This window comes from Aquarana catesbeiana, linkage group LG07 (assembly GCF_042186555.1).
Source record: "Aquarana catesbeiana isolate 2022-GZ linkage group LG07, ASM4218655v1, whole genome shotgun sequence".
Taxonomy (NCBI): Eukaryota; Metazoa; Chordata; class Amphibia; order Anura; family Ranidae; genus Aquarana; species Aquarana catesbeiana.
This window is the reverse complement of record NC_133330.1, coordinates 41,423,540-41,444,180: the sequence shown is the minus strand read 5'-3', so window position 1 is coordinate 41,444,180 and position 20,641 is coordinate 41,423,540. Positions and strand designations below refer to the sequence as shown.

Genomic DNA, 20,641 nt, shown 5'->3' with positions numbered 1-20,641 from the left:
TGTTTCAATCAGCAAGTAACGAGCAATTAAAAAAGCACAACCGCTTGACTTTCCAGCGCTTGAGGAAAAAAAAAAAAAAAAAGGAGGCACACGACTGGAACACACGGGTTGCAGAAATAGAAATGAATTCCACTTGAGAATTAAAACTCTGTTATTGCTGTTTGGACCCCATGGATCCAATATGCCCACTCTTAAATCCTGCCCAAAAGTTTTACTGGTTTATGAATCTTGCATATGAGGACCACATGGGGAACTTTGGTGTCTTCTTTTCTTTTCCCTTTCCTTTTCTATTTCCCCCCCTTTTAGTGTTCTTGTTTTCTTCTTTCCTAATTGTCTTTTGTTGTCTTTACCCTCCTGCCTCACTTCTCAATCTCTATGAACCATGATATTCCTTATTTATAGTAAAAACTTTAATTCAAGATTGGTGTCTTATCTTCCCCTTTTTCTTCTCTTCTTCCCCCTCTTCATTGTTCCCGTTTCCTTTCTTCCTCATTGTGGAGTTGATTTACTTAAGGGAAATAGACTGTGCACTTGCAAGTGCAGTTGCACCAGAGCTTAGTAAATGAGGAGAAGAACTGCCAATTTTCATCATTCAATCATGTGCAAACGAAAAACCTTTTTTTATTTTTCTTGCATGCTGTTGGGTATTCTTTGCAAAGTGAAGCTTTGCCTCATTTACTAAGCTCTGGAGCAACTCTACTTGTGAAGTGCACAGTTTATTTGCCTTTAGTAAATCTACCTCTGTATCTTCTTGTCTTTACCCTCCTGCTTCACTTCCCAGTCCCTTATGGGGCTTTTACTACAATGTTTTTCCTTATTTATAGTAAACACTTTGACTTGACGTTCACTTTGACTGCTATTAACAAAATGCCCATTTGCGCGTTTATTAATATTCTTCGGAGCTCTGTGCCGCGGTCGTGTCTCTTGCTTCCATGTGCGAGAGTGACGTCATCGCGGCTTGTCCATTCAAGTGGCCACAGCCCGCGAACCCGGAAGGAAGACCGGGTAAAGATGGAAGCCCCTGCAGCCGCAACAGCGTGACTCTGCAGGGATTTGTTTCAAGATAAGTCTTTTATAATGTGCTAGCAAGTGATGCATATTAGTACATTCTGCCCTAACCTTGCAGAGAAAGTTTTTATTGTTTTGTTTGTTGTTGTTCAAGTTTACGACCGCTTCAAATCACCCCTAATTCTGATCCTGGAATTCATTTTGGCCAGCACTAACACTGTCTTTATTTTCAAAATGAATGCTGGAAAATGCAGGACAAATGTTCCTGAGAAGGTAGCTGTGTATGTGGGTGGGGTAACAGGCTGAGGATGCACCTCTACTACTGGTTTGGAGACTGAGAAGCATGGAGATCAGTCCATGGAAGAGTTAAGATAGATGAGTAGAAATTCAAATGAAAATTCTTGGGAAAAGAAGGTTCTAAGTTTGTTTGTCTGTTTTTCTAACCATTGGTGGGGTCAAATCGACATTCATTTTAAACCGCAATGACGAGAAAATTCAAAGGAGCTGGATGTTTGTTTTTCAAACAAATTTCTAACGTTGTGTGGAGTTTTAATTCGGTAATCCCATCAATTCCATAATCAAATAAAAAGCAAACAACATTTTTCAAACAACAAACGAGTTTTGAGAGAATATTTTGAGAATTTTCATATCAATTTTCCAAAGACTTTTATACTAGGAATTTTTGTTAACAATTCTACCAATCTATGGCCAGCTTTAGAAAGAGACGAGGAAGGACCATGTAAAACTTAGAAAGAAATGAGGAAAGATACAACTGGATGAAGAAAGCCACCAAGATTATCCCGGCAAGGAAGTGAAGAAAGGAGTGTATTCATGCTGACCTTATCCTGATCCAGGCATACATTTTGGGCAGCTTGCTGCCCTCCTTGTTTCTATATCTAACACTGCCCTTATTTTCTGTTTCAAAAACAATTTATTGAAAGTTTAATGGAATAAAAGACAATAAGATGTCAGTGAAAGGAGACAAGCAAGAATCTCACTATACAGGAGGACAACATATTGATAGCGATAAGACACAGGTATTAGGAGCAACAATCTTCCGCCAGTTACAGCACAGAACATATTAAGAGTGTATGTCATTAGTGCAAAGGAGCAATGCCCCAGGGATTGTATGGGCATGGGAAATAAACCAGATCATATAAAGAGTACAATACAGTAAAAAAGTACAAAATTTATTTGAAATACATATAGTCAATAGATTCGATTTACAAAAATAGAATACCTATAAAAACAGTAATATATGACACACTGAACAGTAAAAGATTACTGATATGCACACATGATCTAGACATAAATTCAATCAAGGTGTGTTTACAATATACCCGACATGTTTCGGAAAAATAGGTATAGCTACATGTCTCCCTAAAGGTGAATCGGGGTCACCAATTTTGCTGCACAGCCAGGACTGTACTTACGCTCTATATCCCTGCAATAAAAGTCATTAGGATCATGATAGGTGAGCACTTTTTGGTATTTTTCCTCTGGAGTTCTTGAGCATTACCCATGGGTTGACACCACCTTATTAATGTGGAGGTTTGTCCCCATGGGGTGTAACAATCTGCTCCATAAATATAGGCTCTTTTATGGAGCCAGTTCTTGGCTCTATTGCGCAAGCACACTGATTGCATTACATCTCTCTCCCTCTGTTGACAGATCCGAGTGTCCCAACCTTTTTGGTTGATCCCTGTGAGCAGTGATGTGTTGTGCGGTGATGCAAGTGCTGCTACCTTTCAATACATAGCCTCTTTTACTCCCCTTGCCTGATGCTTTGGATTCATGTATTACCAATTTATATGAGGCCCTTATCGGCCCCTATATACAAACTTTTCCGTGTCCAGAGAACATATGGTGGAGTGGAGCAGGAAGTTTTCAGCCTCACTTTTCTGATTATCTATTTTGCTGTGCAAAAAAAGACATGAACTGTGTGAATACTATCTTTTTTCTGTAATTGTTAGTGTTAGTGTTTTGTCATGCCATAAAACAGCCATTGTATTATATATAGTGTTATTTTTATCTACCAGGAATTTTGTATTATTATTTTGTTTTTCTCTTTCTTTGTCAATAGAACAAACAACATTTTTCAAACCCTTGAAGAAGGAACTAAATACTATACTTATTTTTCCGAAACATGTCGGGTATATTGTAAACACACCTTGATCGACTTCATGTGTAGATCATGTGTGCATATCAGTAATCTTTTGCGGTTCATTTAGTGTGTCATATATTACTGTTTTTATAGGTATTCTATCTATGTACATCGAATCTATTGACTATATATATATTTCAAATAAATGTTGTACGTTTTTACTGTATTGTACTCTTTATATGATCTGGTTTATTTCCCATGCCCATACAATCCCTGGGGCATTTCTCTTTTGCATATTTCTATTTATGGGATGTGGCATGGGTTTCCAGCTTTCATTCTCAATAGAGGTTTCTCTTAAATCATTTTTCGGTGTATGTCATTAAGGTAGTCAGGCATGGTAAGCCTGAGAGTTCAGTGTGTTAACCCATATAGAGACAACTACCCACTAGTGAGCAACCATATAGAACGTAAAACAATTGTCACAATAAGGTGTAACCCATATGACTCTATTGGGCATTAGGCTTGCACATAAAGAAAGGAGAAGCGAGGGAAAGGAGTAAAAAGAAGAGGTAAAGGAAACCACAGCCTGTTCAGAAGCCTGTCCCAGCCACCACAAATCATCCTTAGGCTAGCTTCACACCTCCAACGGATGCGGCTTGCAGCAGGGGTCCGGTGCGTCCCTGTTCTGTTTCAAGTATGAATCAGGGCCGAATTTTTGCCTGAATTCGGCCCTGAAACGGAGCCAAAGATGCAGCCGCTCCACAGCCGCAATGGAGATTAGTGAACCGGCTCCATAGAGAGTCGGTCACAATCTCCTGTCATGCAAACTGGATGTGGGGAAATCGCATAGGTGTGAACCCAGCTTCAAGGAGGAGTTTGAATAGAGAGTATCCAGGGATTTCAGTCCTTCACAAAACACGAGGAAGTATCCTTCAATACACTGACCATCTTTTCATTGGTCATTAACCATGTCATTTTTAATTTAATCCCCGCCAAATCCACTACGGAGTTCTTCCAAATGATAACGACTGTAATTTTGGATGGTAAGAATCTAAAGTATATTAATGTTTGAGTATGTCTGGGAATTCCTTCAATTGGTTCGTTCAGAAGGGCAACCCTAGGGTTTTTGACAATATTCACCATAATAACTATATAAATCAGGGTGTGAACTTTTATCCAAAAGCGTTTGACCTTGGAGCACACCCACCACCTCCCTGGAAACAAGAAGAGGAGGAACCAGGGAACATTTTCAAGAGACGATCAGGTACCAATTACCAGTGAGATAGTACTTTGTAACTGGCCTCAATAGGTACTACATCATAATACCTTTATATGTTCTAGAGCAGGGTTTTCTCAACTCCAGTCCTCAAGGCGCCCCAACAGGTCATGTTTTCAGGATTTCCCTCAGATGAAACAGCTGTGGTAATTACTAAGGCAGTGAAACTGATCAAATCACCTGTGCAAAATAATGGGGAGCCTGAAAACATGACCTGTTGGGGTGCCTTGAGGACCGGAGTTGAGAAACACTGTTCTAGAGGACCACTTCCTCCATTCCTCTTCATCAATTCCTGTACCTAAATCTTTATCCAATGCGATCATTTGGACAAGCTTACCCTATTTCTAATCCTGGCATGCATTTTGGGTAGCCGGCTGTCCTACTTGTTCCTAATGTTAACACTATCCTTATTTTCTAAACAAATAGTGAAACATGCAGCAAAAAGGTTCATGGGTTCCCAGCCCCCCAATGACAATGACAGAGAAGAGCGGGATGTAAGTGACAGGTAGAACAAGCTAAGACCTGAGAAACAGAAGAAGTAGAGAATGATGGATCAGTGAAGCAATTGCAGAGATGACCATGGAGGTGACGGTATGGTGGGTGGAGGGCAGGCCATAAATGCACCTTTATTGCTGGCTTGCACTGGACAACATAGACATAAGACCATGGAAGCACTGCAGAGAGGTGAGAAAGGATTTAACTGGATGGAACAAGTGCAGGGGTACAAGCCATGAAGGTCAACCCACCATGGAGGTGGAGTAAGCGGCAAAACTAGAGTAGCATGCAACGGGTATCAGTAGCAATGAGAGAGCAAGGCACAAATGACAGCAGGCTATGAAGTTGTGCAGGTAGCAAAGATGGAAGGTGACATGAAGGGAAACTGACATAACTAAATAAGAACAAGCAGAAAAAGGGGAAGAGACAAAACATACTGTACATATTTTTGCAGTTACAACAAGCAAACCCAAACTGTATTATACATCAGTCTGAGAGATCAAACTCAAGACACAAGTAACCTTTCTGGTACCATTTGTACTTGAGCTTCATATTCAATTAATACAAACCTGAGGCTTGGGGATTCAACATCACCGTTACAAAGAAAGCTGCTTCTTAGCACAGTAAGCAACATTATCTGTGGGTAGTAAACTCATAGTTATAGTTTAGTTTCCCATACACAAGTGGGATTTTGAACTCAGGACATCAAAGGTTCTTCTGCAGGATGAGTCACTAGGTCTGTGACCATTACCCGGAAGTAAATTCACATTTCAGCTTGATTTACTCAGATATGATGGAAAATAGGAATCATATGAACTTGAACTCCAGGACTCACTGCTTCAAAACTGTTACTTTACAGGTTGGTTCACTGCAATCATGCCTAAAATGTATTACTATGTTCAGTGTGTTAGGTAGGCTGTGGAATGCACGGCGTATAGGAACTCTGATATGGGACTGCGGCTAATATAAATGTAGGAGATAAAGCATGCAGACTGGAGGAGCAAAGGGCTATGCATCCAGTTCTTTTGCAAATGTCATGACCGGGGCTGTTGTAGTGCAAAGAAAGTATACAACGGCCAATGAAATTCTTGAGGCTAGCAGTGAAGAAACTTCATGAAGAAAAGGACAATAATGAAGCTCTATGGCAAACAATATGTTCAGAGAGGAAGCATAGATGAGGGGGGAATTAAATACATGAACAACACTGCAAAGGAGGACAGTAGAAGAAGAACATGGTCTGCTTAATGTGGTTGTAAAGGCAGAAGGTTTTTTTTACCTTAATGCCTTCTCTGCATGTAGGTAATTTAGGTAAAAAAAATCTTCTGTGATCAGCCCCCTCGTCCCCCTAAATACTTACCTGAGCCCCATCTTGGTACAGCGATGTGCCCAAAAGCAGCAGCGCTGCTCTCTCTCTCACTGGACATAGAAGCAGCAGTGGGAGCCAGTGGCTCCTGCTTCTTTGTCATTCAAATCCAGTGAGGGGAGAGTAGGAGTGGGGCCAAGCCACACTGTGTGCGTGAATGGAGCCTGCATGCCTGCCCCCATAGCAAGCGGCTTTCTATGGGGGCACTAGGAGAGGAGAAGGAGCCAGGAGCACTGGTGGGGGAGGGGGGTGGTGGTTGACTTTACAAGAGGAGGATTGGGCTGTTCTGCACAAAAACATTGCATAGAGCAGACAATTATGATATGTTTATTTTTTAGATTGTACCTTTACAATCACCTTAATAAAGAAATGCAATATGAATTAATGGAGAACAGCTGGCAAAACACAATACTGAAGCACTAAGAGGAGAGAACAACCTACACTGACTAAAATCATAATACTGATTGGGCAAAAATAAACATATGTGGTGTCAAGGAAACAAGGGAAGTGATCAGACACAAAGTAATGCAGAAAGGACAGCTGGTGGAGAATGTGGACAACACAATGCTTGGAGACAAGGTACCACCCAACGATTCAGAGACAGTGGGGGAGATTTATTAAAACTTGTGCACTCAGAATTTGGTACAGCTGTGCATGGTAGCCATTCAGCTTCTAACTTCAGCTTGTTCCATTAAGCTTTGGAAAAAAAACCTGGAAGCTGATTGGTTTCTATGCAGAGTTGCACCATATTTTGCACTCTTCAGCTTTAGTAAATAACCCCCAGTATGTTGCGCTGAATGCAGAATGTGGAAGAGTAAGCAGAACAAGTGCAGATATTGTAAAGATAATGTACTAAAGACAGGGGACATGAGCATAAGATATCTTCACATGCAACTCATCTTGTTCTTGTGGATATCTAACTGCCATATCTGTTTTTTTCTCAAAAACACTTTAATATAGTTTCAAGCTTAAAAAACAAAAATGGGACTGGAGAGCACAGCTTGCTGAAGATGGTTTGGTAGGTAGGAAGGGCAGTGTGGATAAATGCAGACATAATCAGGCTGGGTAAAGGCAGTGTACACAGAGAGAGAAAAGCTGCTTTAAACCTAATACAGACACTCTGGAGTGTGCTGAAGGACAAGGATGAAGAGTTAAACCAGCCATACACTAGTAGATTTTTGAACAAATGTTTGCATTCAAAAGTAATTAAACATTTAATTTGCTTTTATCACTCACTTTTGGAAAAAATAACTTTATCAAACAAAAACCACACTGTTAGAATTTTGTTCCATCAAGAAACATTTTACATGCTGCTTGCTTCTTAATTTTTTCGTCACTGCAATCAAATAGCGTCAATTTGACCCCACTAACGATTAGAAAATCAAACATTCTGAAAACAAAAACATTTTCAAATCGAAATTCTACTAGTGCATGGGCAACTTTAGTAGTGATGTTGCCTGTGCTGGGGACCTGCAGTGCAAAATTCTGGAAAGGTTCAGATTTCAGAAATGGTCCATGGCCTTTCTTGCTACATTGACTCTTGGTGGCAGAATACTCCAGCACACCAAAAGTTTCACTCTATCTTTTAATTCAAAGAGATGTGACTACAAAGTATAATAAGGTATTGATTCCACGTGTTACCTAAATTTGACTCAAAAAAGCAGGTGCATCAAATAACTATAAAGTTAAACACATTATACTGCAACATTAATAACGAACAAAAAAAAGCACCCTATATTGGAGATAAAGATACTACAACAGGACCAAGCTTTGTAACAAGGTTAAAGTGGTTCTAAATGCTTTCTCTACATTAAAGGGGTTGAAAACCTTTAACATGAAATATGAACAAAGCATATCCCTCTATAGTGCGTACTTATCTCAAATAAAAGCGCTAGGTGTCATTTCTGTCTGCTGCTTTGTTCCCCTGCTATCAGCATGAGTCACTTCTTACAAGTTTTCCTGACACCAAGAGAAAAATGGTTACAGGGGAGGGACCTCTAGCAGATTGACAGTCTCGGCTCTGTTCCTGCAAGATGTGTGAAGAAGGGGGGGGGGGGGGTGTCTCTTCCCTCCAATAAGCTTTCAGATCTCTCCTCACTGACCTCTGTAGAGTAAATTCAGCTCCCTGCCCAATTTTTTTGAACTCTCAGACAAGCTTTATAAATTTTGCACTTTGAACGGATGTAGAGGAGAGAAGACTGCAGATAGACAGGTACATAGGTACTAACTTATGTAGGAGGATTTTTTTTTCCGTCTCTGTGCATCCCCTGAGGCTAGTCACTTCAGTGGGTATATGGAAGGGTTTACACCCTCCACCCCCCATATGTACCTGAGCCTGATCTCGATCTGGGGCAGTGCACGAGAGAAGCAGCTCTCTTTGCTTGCTTCCTCCTCACAGGCTCAGCCTGTCAATTACAACCTCTGAGGAGGGAGTGGGGACGGGGCAGAGGCACACTACACAGCTAGGGAGCGAGCCCGCATGAGCGCCCACCATACCAAGCAGCTTGCTATGGTTTGCACTGGGCAGGGGGAAGGTCCAGGAGCACCGCTGGAGGACCAGAGAAGAGGAGCGAAGTATGACATGTTTGTTATTTACAAACAAAATTACATTTACAATCACTTTAAATATAGCAGTATAACAGTTTTATTAAACACACTGACAATTGTAGCAAAGAATAACTAAACATTCAAACAAAGCATAACAAAAAATTCAAAGAATTGTCGGGTTTGCTTTTTTGAACTTTTTTGTTAGTCTTTACTACAATGTTTCAACGTGTTTAATAAAAATGTAATACTGTTTTAACCTTGTTGCAAAGTAGTTTCTGCTCATCTTTATCTCCAGTAAAGGGTGTTTTTTGTTAGTTACCTAAATTTGGTTTAGATCAGGGGTCTCCAACCCCCGGGCCACAGCCTGTTTACAGGCGGGCCGCGAAGTCTCCATAATCTGAGGTGCGGCGGCGGCAGGCGAGCAGAGAGATCACGGCCAACACTGCACTTCTGCCCACACAGCCCCGCCGCTACATTATTGGGGGTGAATCAGGCGAGCAGAGAGATGACATCATCTCCCACCACCATCACTGCTGTTCTGCCCACACAGCCCGGCCGGTATACTGTTGGGGGTGAAGCAGGCGAGCAGAGAGATGACATCTCCCACTGCCCGCCCGCATCACCGCTGTTCTCTCTCACGCGGAACCCACCACTCCACTGCCTTTCCTCTGTGCTTAGTGACAATTTGCATCTAGGAGGAAGGAGACAGTGGCATGTGCAATCTGCATCTGGTGGCATGTGGCTGTGGCAATCTGCATCTGGTGGCATGTGGCAAGTGACTGTGGCAATCTGCATCTGGTGGCATGTGGCAATCTGCATCTGGTGGCATGTGACTGTGGCAATCTGCATCTGGTGGCATGTGACTGTGGCAATCTGCATCTGGTGGCAGGCAATGTGGCAAGTGGCAATCTGGTGATAGGCACTGTGGCAAGCTGCATCTGGTGGCAAGTGACAAGCTGCATCTGGTGGCAGATTCTGTATTATGGTGAGTTGAACTATTTAATTTTATATTACAATATTATAATAAAAAGAATGCGCTTCAATCATCCTGACACCATATTAACCATGGTGTTGTGATGATTGAAGTGCTAACACCAGCCTTTTTCTGACAAATTGGCTGCAAAAAAATGCATCATCACCCAGACCCCCACATACCCCCCTCGGGCCTTGGCACAATTTCCATCCACAATGCCGGTCCGCGGTGCCAAAAAGGTTGGGGACCACTGGTTTAGATGAAATATTTACTTGTTGGCTTGAGTTACATTACTAGCCATTTTTTACTTACAAGGCGAAATGGCCCACAGTGGTCAGCCTGCCTCGATTTCCTTCATATAAACCAATGTCTAATTTACATTTGCTGTAATGGCGATCCCTGAATGTGTTGGCTTCAGCTTTACGCTAACACAGGTGGATATCAGGAGCTCACTTAAACTTTATCCTCTTCATTTTCCTGTTTCAGGCCACAACTCTCCAAGGCCTGCCAGCTGCCAACATTCAGGTGCAGCAACGGTTACTGGGCCACGAGGTTCAAGCAGACTGCCGAGTGTTCCCTCACCGAACATCTGGTCATGAATGAAAGGATTGCCTGGTAGCTCTTCGCATCGGACGGCTGATAAAAAATTCAACATTTTACTAGTTGGCAGCATTGTATCAGAGAATCCTCCCGAGTCTCCTGAATTATATTAAGAAATTTTCACTGCAGCCATGTATATCTGTTAGAACAGCTGTTGCCAAATGCTATTGCTCTGTCTGTGTGCTGGGGGACAGAGGAATGTGTATCTTTTACTGGCTTTGTCCTTGAAAACTTCGTCTGGTCTGCAAGGTAGGAGAATGGTAAACGATGCTAATTCCAGTTTAAAAGGGATTTCAGAATAGACTTCGTTGTTTTTAAAAGGCGCAAATCTGAAACTTTGCAGTGCATATCAGATGAGCAGGCTGAAATACAGCTGAAGCAGGGAAGATTAAACCCAATTTCTTCTCTATCACCTCTAGTCAACTCAGTTTTAGGTGCCCACCATATCCTATCTTAGTAACTAAAACTCTACCCAGATATAAGCCTTAGGAGCTGAATTGCAACCCTTTAATAAATAAATCAGCAGGTGTAGTTTCCAATTTGTGGGAGTGGCTTTGAAATCACTGTCCTTTTTATTGTAAAGAAACAAAATTCCATGCAAAAGTTGAAACTGTGGCCAGGCATGAATATTCAAGTATTTATTTATTTTTAACAAGCAATAAATGAGCCTTAAAACAAGCCCACAATGACCCCTATGTTGCTACCAGTGGCGGCCGGTGGTATTTTTTTTAGGATGGGCAGCAAGCAGTGCACAGCCCCCCCCCCCCCAATGGTCAGTCACCCAAAACACTTACCACGGGCAGCGCTTCCCTCTGGGCGACCAACTTCCCCTACGACTCCTCCTCGGCATCACAGCAGTGTCCTCGCCATGCGTCTCCTCCTTGGCATCACGGCGGTGTCCTCGCCATGCGTCTCCTCCTTGGCATCACGGCAGTGTCCTCGCTATGCATCTCCTCCCTCCTCCTCCCTTGGCCAGTAGGGTAGCTCCTCCTTTCGGCCAATCAGGAAATGGGAGGCAGAATCAGTGTGACAATAGCAACTATTAATATTATACTATTGTCAACTGGGTGGGCTTTGGGCGAAGTGCTCTGTGCCTTCCTGTCCCAAACACAACAGCTCCCCCTCAGCGCCAGGACTCGGCCATCTGGGGGCCCAGGGCAAAGATGCCAAACATCAATTCCAACCCCTCCCCCTCCCCCCAAAAAAAATCTCGTCACAGGACAAATCCTCTTTCCTCCCAAATTTTTCCTCCTAGAATAACTCTTACACCACAAATTCCTCCTCTCCCCCCTATCCTCCCCCTGGCACGAATGTCCCTCTTTCAACAGAAATCCCCCATATCACCCTTCCCAGCACATTCTCTGCAAATCACTCCCTAGCACAAATCTTTCCACTTCCCCCAAATTTTCCTTCCTACAACAAATCTTATGACCCTTCAAGCCACCCCTCCAAAATCCTCCTCCCAGTATAAATCCTCTTCCCCAATTAACCCTCCTAGCCCAAATTTCCCCCTTTTCCCTCCTTCCCCCCAGTAATACATTCCCCCAACCCTTCCTCCTAGCACTAATCCACTTCTCCCTCCACCTCCTAGCATGAATACTTTCATCCCCAGCACAAATATAAGCTATCCCCACCCTCCATCCAGTTATGTCCCCAGTACAATTCCCCCTTCACCCACACACAATGCAGCAAATCTCTGTGGTTTTAAAAGTTTTGACAGGCAGCCGCCAGGGAGAGGTGGCAGGGTATGGGATTGCGGCCACGGGGACTCACAATAGAGATGTGACTGTCTGTCACATTGGACTGAGCAGGGTTTGCTTATGCACCCCCTACCGACATGGGAGGAGATAGGGTTGGCTCAGTCCCAATCTGACAGTCCCGATGCAGGAGTGTGGCAGTGACAGGAGGGAGAACCTGGAGGGGAGAAAGAACACAGCCGAACCTCCTCCCAGCTCTCTCCTCTCCAGATTTGGCTTTGTCACTTCCTGCTAATGCTGATAGTAGTAGTAATGCTGCTGTCGATACTTCTGTCAGATTGTAATGGCAGCAATTCTCCATGGGGCGCCCCACACCTCATATGATTCAACCGTGCCCAGGGCAGCCCCCCTTCCTGCCCACTCCTAGTCCCGGCCCTGCTCCCCCTATTTCTTGTCCTAATGTCACAGGAAACGGAAGTTGAAGAAAACCCCCCTATGGTGTTCAGGCAAAGAAAAGCCTTTAGAAATGTTAAGGTCCACTCCCGACCTATCATTAGTTCTGCCCCTCCCCCCTCACCAATTTGGTTGTAATTTGACCAGTTACCACCTTGTGGATTCAATTCCTAGGCCAATTTTCCAATACTGGATCCAGAGCAAGATAAATACTTTTTCTGGCCTGTGACAATAAAAACTGCATAATGCCTGAATAGTGCTATTAGAACCCAGTATTTACTATTGTGGAAACTGCTCATTTCTATTAACTGCTAATAATATAGTGAAGCCTGTCAACTGTTACTGCATGTGTGGCATTATAAGAACAAATGGGAAATCCATATGCCGATTTGCTGTTACACTACACGATAGGAAAGGTCGAGTCAGCCATATTGCTTGCGAAAACAAGCAATTCTGTTCCCATTCTACCGCGTCAATCTACATTAAGAAATGTTTTCACCACACGTGCGCACACACACACATACACACACACACACACAACTTTGATTATTACTCATACCTTTTTTTATCATATTAAAAGGAAGTGGTAAGCGTAAATCATTTTCTAAATTTAGCTCATTATCTATGCAGTTTAAATTTTCACTTCTGTGTATTTCCAAGCTCTTGAATTTTTTCTCCATGGTAACTAAGCTGTGATTAAAACAACACTTGGAACTGCCATTGAAAACCACCTGTTTAGCAGAAGCCACCAAAATCAACAAAAGGATAAAAGTAATACATTATTATACATGTATACGTAGATATTTTTGCAACGAGAGAGCTGCTTGGAGCATCGGTAAGTAGTCAACATCCTGAGGCTTTGTCTTTGGTGCCACTTTTGTTACAGGGCATTATGGGTGAGCCATGATATGGCTCCAGTCAGTATGCAGGCTTTTATGTACTTTTATCAATTACATTTGTGTGGTTACTTAATAATTAAAGAAGAGCAGTCACAGTGGGGCATATTAAAAATATTCAAAACTACTATCAGAATTCTGCAAGCTCATGTGCCTCTTATTGAGCCGTACTTGCTTTGACTCCTCAGCTTGAGGCAGGGGGTTGAATGGTCACCTGAAAAAAAAAAATTTGCTTCCCTGTCATCTAACTGACCATACACAGACAACCCCAACACATACCCTACCTGCAAAACTAACCCCTTGTGTAACCATTATACTAACTCTACCTGTAACCCAAATCCTAACACTAAATCTCAGATTAAGCATTTTCTCTAATCCTAACACTAAGATCATCTGTAACCCCAACACTAACCCTTATGCTAACCCACACACTAACCCTCCCTATAATTCAAACTTTAACAGTAACTCTCCCTGTAACTCCAAAACCTAACACCAACCCTACCTGTAACCCCATCCCAAACACTAGACCTCTCTGTAAGAACAACATTAACCTTTCTTGTAGTCATTACCCTAAAGCTAACTATTCCTATAACCCCAATAGTAATCTACTCCTCCCTTTAACACTAACCTTCATATTAACCCTACCTTTTACTCCATCCTTAACAGTAACCCACCCTGTAACGCCAAACATAACACTAACCCTACCAGCCTTTCTTGTAACATCAACATTAACCCTCCTTGTAGTCCTAACACTAAAACAAACCAATCCCTGTAACTCAAATACTAATCCCCTCTAGAACCCTAACACCAAACGCTCCCTATAACCCTAATACTAGTCTTCCCTACAACTCCAACACTAACCCTACTTGTAACCCTAATACTAGTCCTCCCTACAACTCCAACACTAACCCTACCTGTAATCCTAACCCTAGCACTAGCTCTTCCTGTAACTTCAACATTAGCTCCCCCTGTTGCCCTCACTCTAACCCTCCCTGTACCCCCAACCTTAACACTAACCATACATGAAACCCAAATATTAACTCACACAGTAACGTAAACCCTCACACTATCCTTACCTATATTCCTAACACTTACCCTCCCTGTAACTCTAACCCTGAAACTATCGCTGCCTGTAACCCCAAACACTAGCCCTACCTGTAACTTCAAAGTTGACCCATCTTCCCCTGTAACCACAGCCACAAAATTAGCTCTCCCTGTTGCCCTGACTCTAACATTCTTTGTACCCCCAACCTTATTTCTAACCATCCCTGCAACCTGATTACTAAGCCTCACAGTAACTTCAATCCTCACGCTATTCCTCACTGTAACCCACAGGCTAACCCTCCCTGTAACTGTAACCCTCACAATTCCCTTCCCTCCCTGTAACCCCAAATCTAGCCTTAACATTAATTATTCCTTAAAGCTGAACCCTGGGCTGGGCCAAAAAAAATGTAACCTGTCTCCCCCCCGCCCCAGCACCATATTTAGATAAAATTATTGTTTTGTATAGAGAAAACTAATGGAAATATAAAAAAAAAAAAACATACTTTCCTCCATGTTGCAGCACTGGTGTTATGCTGCAAGCTGCCCCCTGCCGTCTCTAAGCCCAAGAACTGAGAAATAACATGACCGCTGATCACTTGGCTCTCAATCTTTTCAGAGTAGAGATCAGTGACTGTCAGTCACCTGCTCTCCACTCTGCTCCTCCAGCGTTCATTTCAGCATCGGGCTGGAGAGGGGCAGAGGCAGCTGGCTATTACTGCGCACTGACAGCCGAAGCCAGTTGTTAATTAGGCAGCTGAGTGGATCCCAACAATATGGTCAGGGTCCTTTCAGAGCCCGGAGCAGTTCTGTAAAGTCAGTCGACAGCAGGCTAACTCCAGGTCACAGAAGAGCAAAACTAAGTGCACTCTTGTGACCCAAAAGAGAAGTATGGGCAAAAATGTTTGGCCAAACTTCTCTTTAAAAAGAGAGAAAATGCTACCTTTCTTCACACTCCTGCAACAGCCAGCACTCCTTCTCTCCTACCTTGCAATGTGGGTGGGCCTTCAATGTGATCACATCAGCAAGAGGGGCAGTAACACAAAGAAGAAGAGTGACTTTAGGACAGGGGTCTACAAACTTTCTAAACAAAGGGCCAGTTTAGTGTCTTTTAGACTTTCGAGGGGCCAGACTGTACGCAGTGGGAGTAAACAATGCCCCATCTTTGGTATTAGGGGAAGAAAAAGTGCCCCATCATTGGTGTCAGTGGGAAGAAATATGCCTCATTGTTGGTGTCAGTGGCAAGAATAATGCCTCAAGAACCAGATAAAGGCAAGCATAGGGCCGCAGTCTGGGGACCACTGCTTTAGGGGATCAGTTGGGAAGTGAGGCAGCAGGATTAGGAAGCAAGGGGAGTATTCCTCGCCATTAGATCTAAGACCCTACAGATAGTGAGAGGAGAACTCTCCAAAATTAAGGAAATCCGCTCTAGACAATTGTCTCCACAAGCCTCTCCAGTGGAAGAATTCCCCTTCATTCCTGGTCTAAAAATGTTCCCTCATTTTCAGTCCTGGCGACAATCCCATCAACAATAAAAACCTGACAAAAAAAAAAGAGACTAAAAAAAACAAAAGTTTGGCTTTAGATATACTTTTATTCAGCATCAAAGTTATGCATTTTTTTTCGTTGCAAATACACGATATAAAAATAAATAATTAAATATATATATATATATATATATATATATATATATATATATATATATATATATATATATATATATATATATATAATTATACAGTATTTATATAGCGCCAACAGTTTACGTAGCGCTTTACAACTTGAGGGTAGACAGTACAAATACAATACAATTTGATACAGTAGGAATCAGAGGGCCCTGTATATATATATATATATATATATATATATTTTTTTTTTTTTTTTTTCTTTTATTTAACTGAAGTTCCTAAACATATTTAATCCTCAATTTTAGCCCGAGCAAGCACTGCATGCAGTTGGGCATATGGATATTATGTAATAACTTTTGAAATAAGATTTGAAACTTCCTCTTCACTTTTCATAAGAAAATGGCTAAAAACAGGTCAGTGAGAAACAAACACATAAAAAAACAATTATAAAAGCCTCTCTCTAACAAATCTGCAGCACAGCTGTAAGTATAACATTTCGATTGAACTTAAAAAGCATGAGATGACTGAGAAGTCTGATAACATGTAAAACAATTGCAGCTGTTGTTTTTCCTTCATTAATCCCCAAGGTTCGCGTGGAAACCTGCAGCATGCTACAGACGCTGCGCGGAGAGAGCATAACGGCGCTCAAGTGGTCAAGGCAAATCAATTAATCACAGAGCGCTAGTGCTGAGCTTGGAGGAAAGAGTTCAAAGAAAGGAATAATGTGACATTATTCCCTAATTATTTAAATCCCTTTTGTCCTATGGATACTTACTCAATGCCAAGAGTCTGCGCCACACCGGTCTCCTGATATTCACTGCTGGGTCACATCCTCAATTAGGGCTACCAGATCAGCCATTTAAAAGTCAGACTCATTCTATTGGCATGTTGTTTGTGGTGAACTAAAAGGTGCCTAAAGGGCAACTCCATCCATATACAGATCCCATTTAACAGCCAAATCAGCAATTCTAAAGACTCTGTCATTGTCCTTCCTAGACCTCTAGTACTGTATTAAAGACATGTACCCTTAGCTCTCTCCTAAAATCCACTCATGCCATTCCTCTTTCCATCAGAGCACTCCCAATGCAAGCCTTATTACATTCAGCTGATACAGTACGTGGCAATGCAGAACAAAGCCAGATTTCAAATAATTAAAGGGTAACTCCACTTTTATGGGGAAAAAAAATAGCAAATAAAGAAAAAATAATATAGCACATATAATTGCCACACTAATCATATTGTAATTTAATGTTATTAAAAATTACCTTTCCTTTTCAATCTGCAGCCGCTGTAATTTTCTGAGAATGCATTGCAATATGGCTACCTAGAGTTGTTCTGTACACAGAATGTGTACTGACCACTCCCCAGAAACATAATTTCCTGCTTGTGTGATTGGCTCACCTATTTTCCCAGAAGTCTGCCTAAGATACAAGTCAGATTTCAGGCATCCCCAGCAACAAAAATGTCATTTTTGGAGAGATACTTTTAATAGGAGCATGTCTAAAGGGATGCAGGCCCAGCAGATTTCCTCATTAGTGCCCTGCAGCTGCACACCTGACAGTTAAATATGAAACCACTCCCATAAGACCCACTCGGTACAGAGGCACAGACAAACACACATGGATTTATTCAGAATAACAAAAAAGGTAGGAATCTGCAACAAAGGTCATTATAACCCTTGCAATGTACATCAAACACCCAGAGGGGAATGTTTTTTTCTAAACAAAAGTGGACGCTTTAAAGTATAACTAAAGTATAACTAAAAGACAAAACTTTTTCTTTAAGTTTTGGATAGAGTGGAGAGGGATTAGAACACTTGTCAGTTTTTATTGCTGGCTGTGTCCCCACATTAAGGAGATTCACCCTTTCTATCTATCCTGTTTACTATTATCATTGGAAGTAAAAGAAACCCCAAATTTTGGGTTATCCCCAGAAAAGTAATATGGGAGAAATCTTCCAATGGGGGCACTTGTTTTGGTGACCTGGAGATCCCCACGGAATGCCCTTAATTTGCAGGGATTTACTCAAATTTCCTGTTTGGCTATTGAACAGGAAGTGAAGGTAAAGCTCCACAATGGGATACAGATGGCGAAAAAAAAAAACTGACAAGGAACCCTGCCTTATTCTATCCAACATGAAAAAAAAGTTTTGCCTATAGTTCTGCTGTAAGGCTAAAGTTTAGATATAGCTATTTTTGCACAGTTATACTGATCCAGCATAGTCCTATAAGGTATGTATGTATGTATGTGTCATTTCTGTGGAATCCCCATGGAAGCTGTAATTCACTGTAGTAGGCACAATTACTAGATCACTGCTAGCTTCCGGGTCCCGTGCTGAGTGGCTGTCCCGCTGCTTACAGCACACAGGAAATCATTCGCTTGCATGGGCACCATTCAGAGAACACTTGACACAGCGTTCTTTGATTGGATGAGGTGGTAAGAAGGGGAAGTGACATAATAATCTATACTACACCTATAACAGGGGGTCTAAAAATTTCTACACAAAGGGCTAGTATAACGTCCTTCAGACTTGGGGGGGGGGGGTAGTAAATGTCTCAGGAGAAAACAATGCCTCAGATTTGGTGGTCAGTAGAAGCAAAACAAATTACATAGGACATGGTCAGTAGGAGGTGGAATAGCGCCCCATTTTTGGAAGGAATAGTGCCCATCGCTGGTGTGCGTGGGAGAAATTATGCCCTACTGCTGGTGTCCAGGGGAGGAATAGTGCCTTGTGTCAATGGGAGGAATAGGGCCCCAGGCGCCAAAAAAAGGCAAGCAAAGGGCCGCATCCGCTTATGGGCCACTGTTTGGAGACCATTGATCTACAATAAACAGGAGAGGTTTATAATGGGTAATACATTAGAAAATATCATGTACAATGTGAAATTAGCTACCGTATATATAGATACAGCACTTAAGATACTAAACAATTATTTGCATATATACAAAAATATTACTAGTACCCAAATAGTATGCAAGCCTTGTAGCATCTCAAGGGTTGTAATTAGGTATCAATGACGTAAGGCCCAACTAAACCCAAGAACAAAATCGTAGTTGCAGTGGCTGCATTCATTTTTCTGCAAGTAAGGAACATTCCCTGTTAATCCTGCCAGAATTCTAGTAACTTCCTGGGCACTAAATTGAAATTGCAAACAATGTTATCAGCCTTCCCAGCTATCCTCTGTGAACTACATTACAACTCCTCTCTCTGATAGAGATGAGAAGAAGGGGAGGTGTTTGTAGCCCAAATCAGGAGAGCAGCCTAGGAAGACAACCATATAGCTTCTCCAAAGCTACAGTAGGGTGAGTGATCGTTGTTGCCCTTGGACAAGTATGTTACTGGCAGGGATACAAGGGGAAAGTAAAGGAAACAAAGCCAGAAAAAGAAAACAAATGCAGCCACCACATCCAAGCACTGGTAACCTGCAATTTATATATTTTATTTTATGCATTACATGTCTGATGTTGAATGATAATCAATGTGCTATAGCTGCCTAGGAGACATTATATGTATGAATTTAAGGGATTGGCACAATTTCATAGTCACGGTTTTCGTTTTTACAAAATATTTGAGTGATAAAACACTTTATACCTTTTACTGGTCTCCAACAACAGCAAAAGTCTTTTTCGTAGATTAGGGGCAAAACAGTTTTCCACTGCACACTAGGCTATACACTGCCTGGAAATCAGTGATCACAAATGGTGCTTGGATATGACCATAGGCCATCAGTACTTGGGTAGTGTATGGCAAATGAACAAGTAATGACAAGCATTTGGAACTGTGCAGTCAGTTTTGGGAAATATCCAATGTGCTGTATATTATATGCCTTTCAGTGTATGAACCAATGGTAAAAACGGCAGTCTGTCGAAGGGAGAACTGAATTGCTGCTAACAATGGTCCAGAACAGTGATGGGACAAAATCCTTTAGCACCCAAGTTGAAAAGGCCAAAGTGCATCCCCTCCCATGGAGCTGTGAATGACTTCAGCTGTGTCGGTAGCAGATCCTGCCCTTTTTGGAGCCCCCTTCCTGCTGAAGCACCTAAGGTGGCTGTCTCCTCTGCCTTGGTATTGCTCATGTTAGGTGGCTGGGTCGCAGTTTTAACACCCACTGACTGCCCAATCACAAGTTAACATGGGCAGTGGACATGTTAGTACACACTGCCCCAGTTATAGTGCAATGCAGCAACAATTCTAAATCAGTTTAAGACTAAACTGTCTACAGGGTGACAACTGCAGAATACACAGTGCAGAATACACAGTGTCATCCCATTACAAAAAGGAAAATATATTTTACTTAAAGCAGTGTTCCACCCAAAAGTGGAACTTCCGTTCATTCATCTCCTCCCCCCTCCGGTGCCACATTTGGCACCTTTCGGGGGGGGGGGGGGGATACCTTTGACAGGTACTCTATCTCCACTTCCAGGAGTCCGGGCTGCGGCGCATTACATCAGCGGCTCGGCTCCCTCCTTTATTCCCCGCTGCCGGGCCAGAAGGAGAGCACAGCGGTGCCTCGCGCATGCGCAGTAGGGACGCGGAGTGAAGCCGTAAAGCTTCACTACC

The 20,641-nt window shown here is 42.3% G+C and overlaps 1 protein-coding gene and 1 pseudogene across 16 annotated transcripts in view; one reads left to right on the top strand and one right to left on the bottom strand.

Moving 5' to 3' along the window:
- Nucleotides 1–20,641, bottom strand: part of FOXP1 (forkhead box P1) — a 1,122,086-nt gene that overhangs the window by 787,117 nt on the left and 314,328 nt on the right. The gene's annotated exons all lie outside the window — the stretch shown is intronic.
- Nucleotides 14,245–15,114, top strand: LOC141102417 (uncharacterized; annotated as a pseudogene).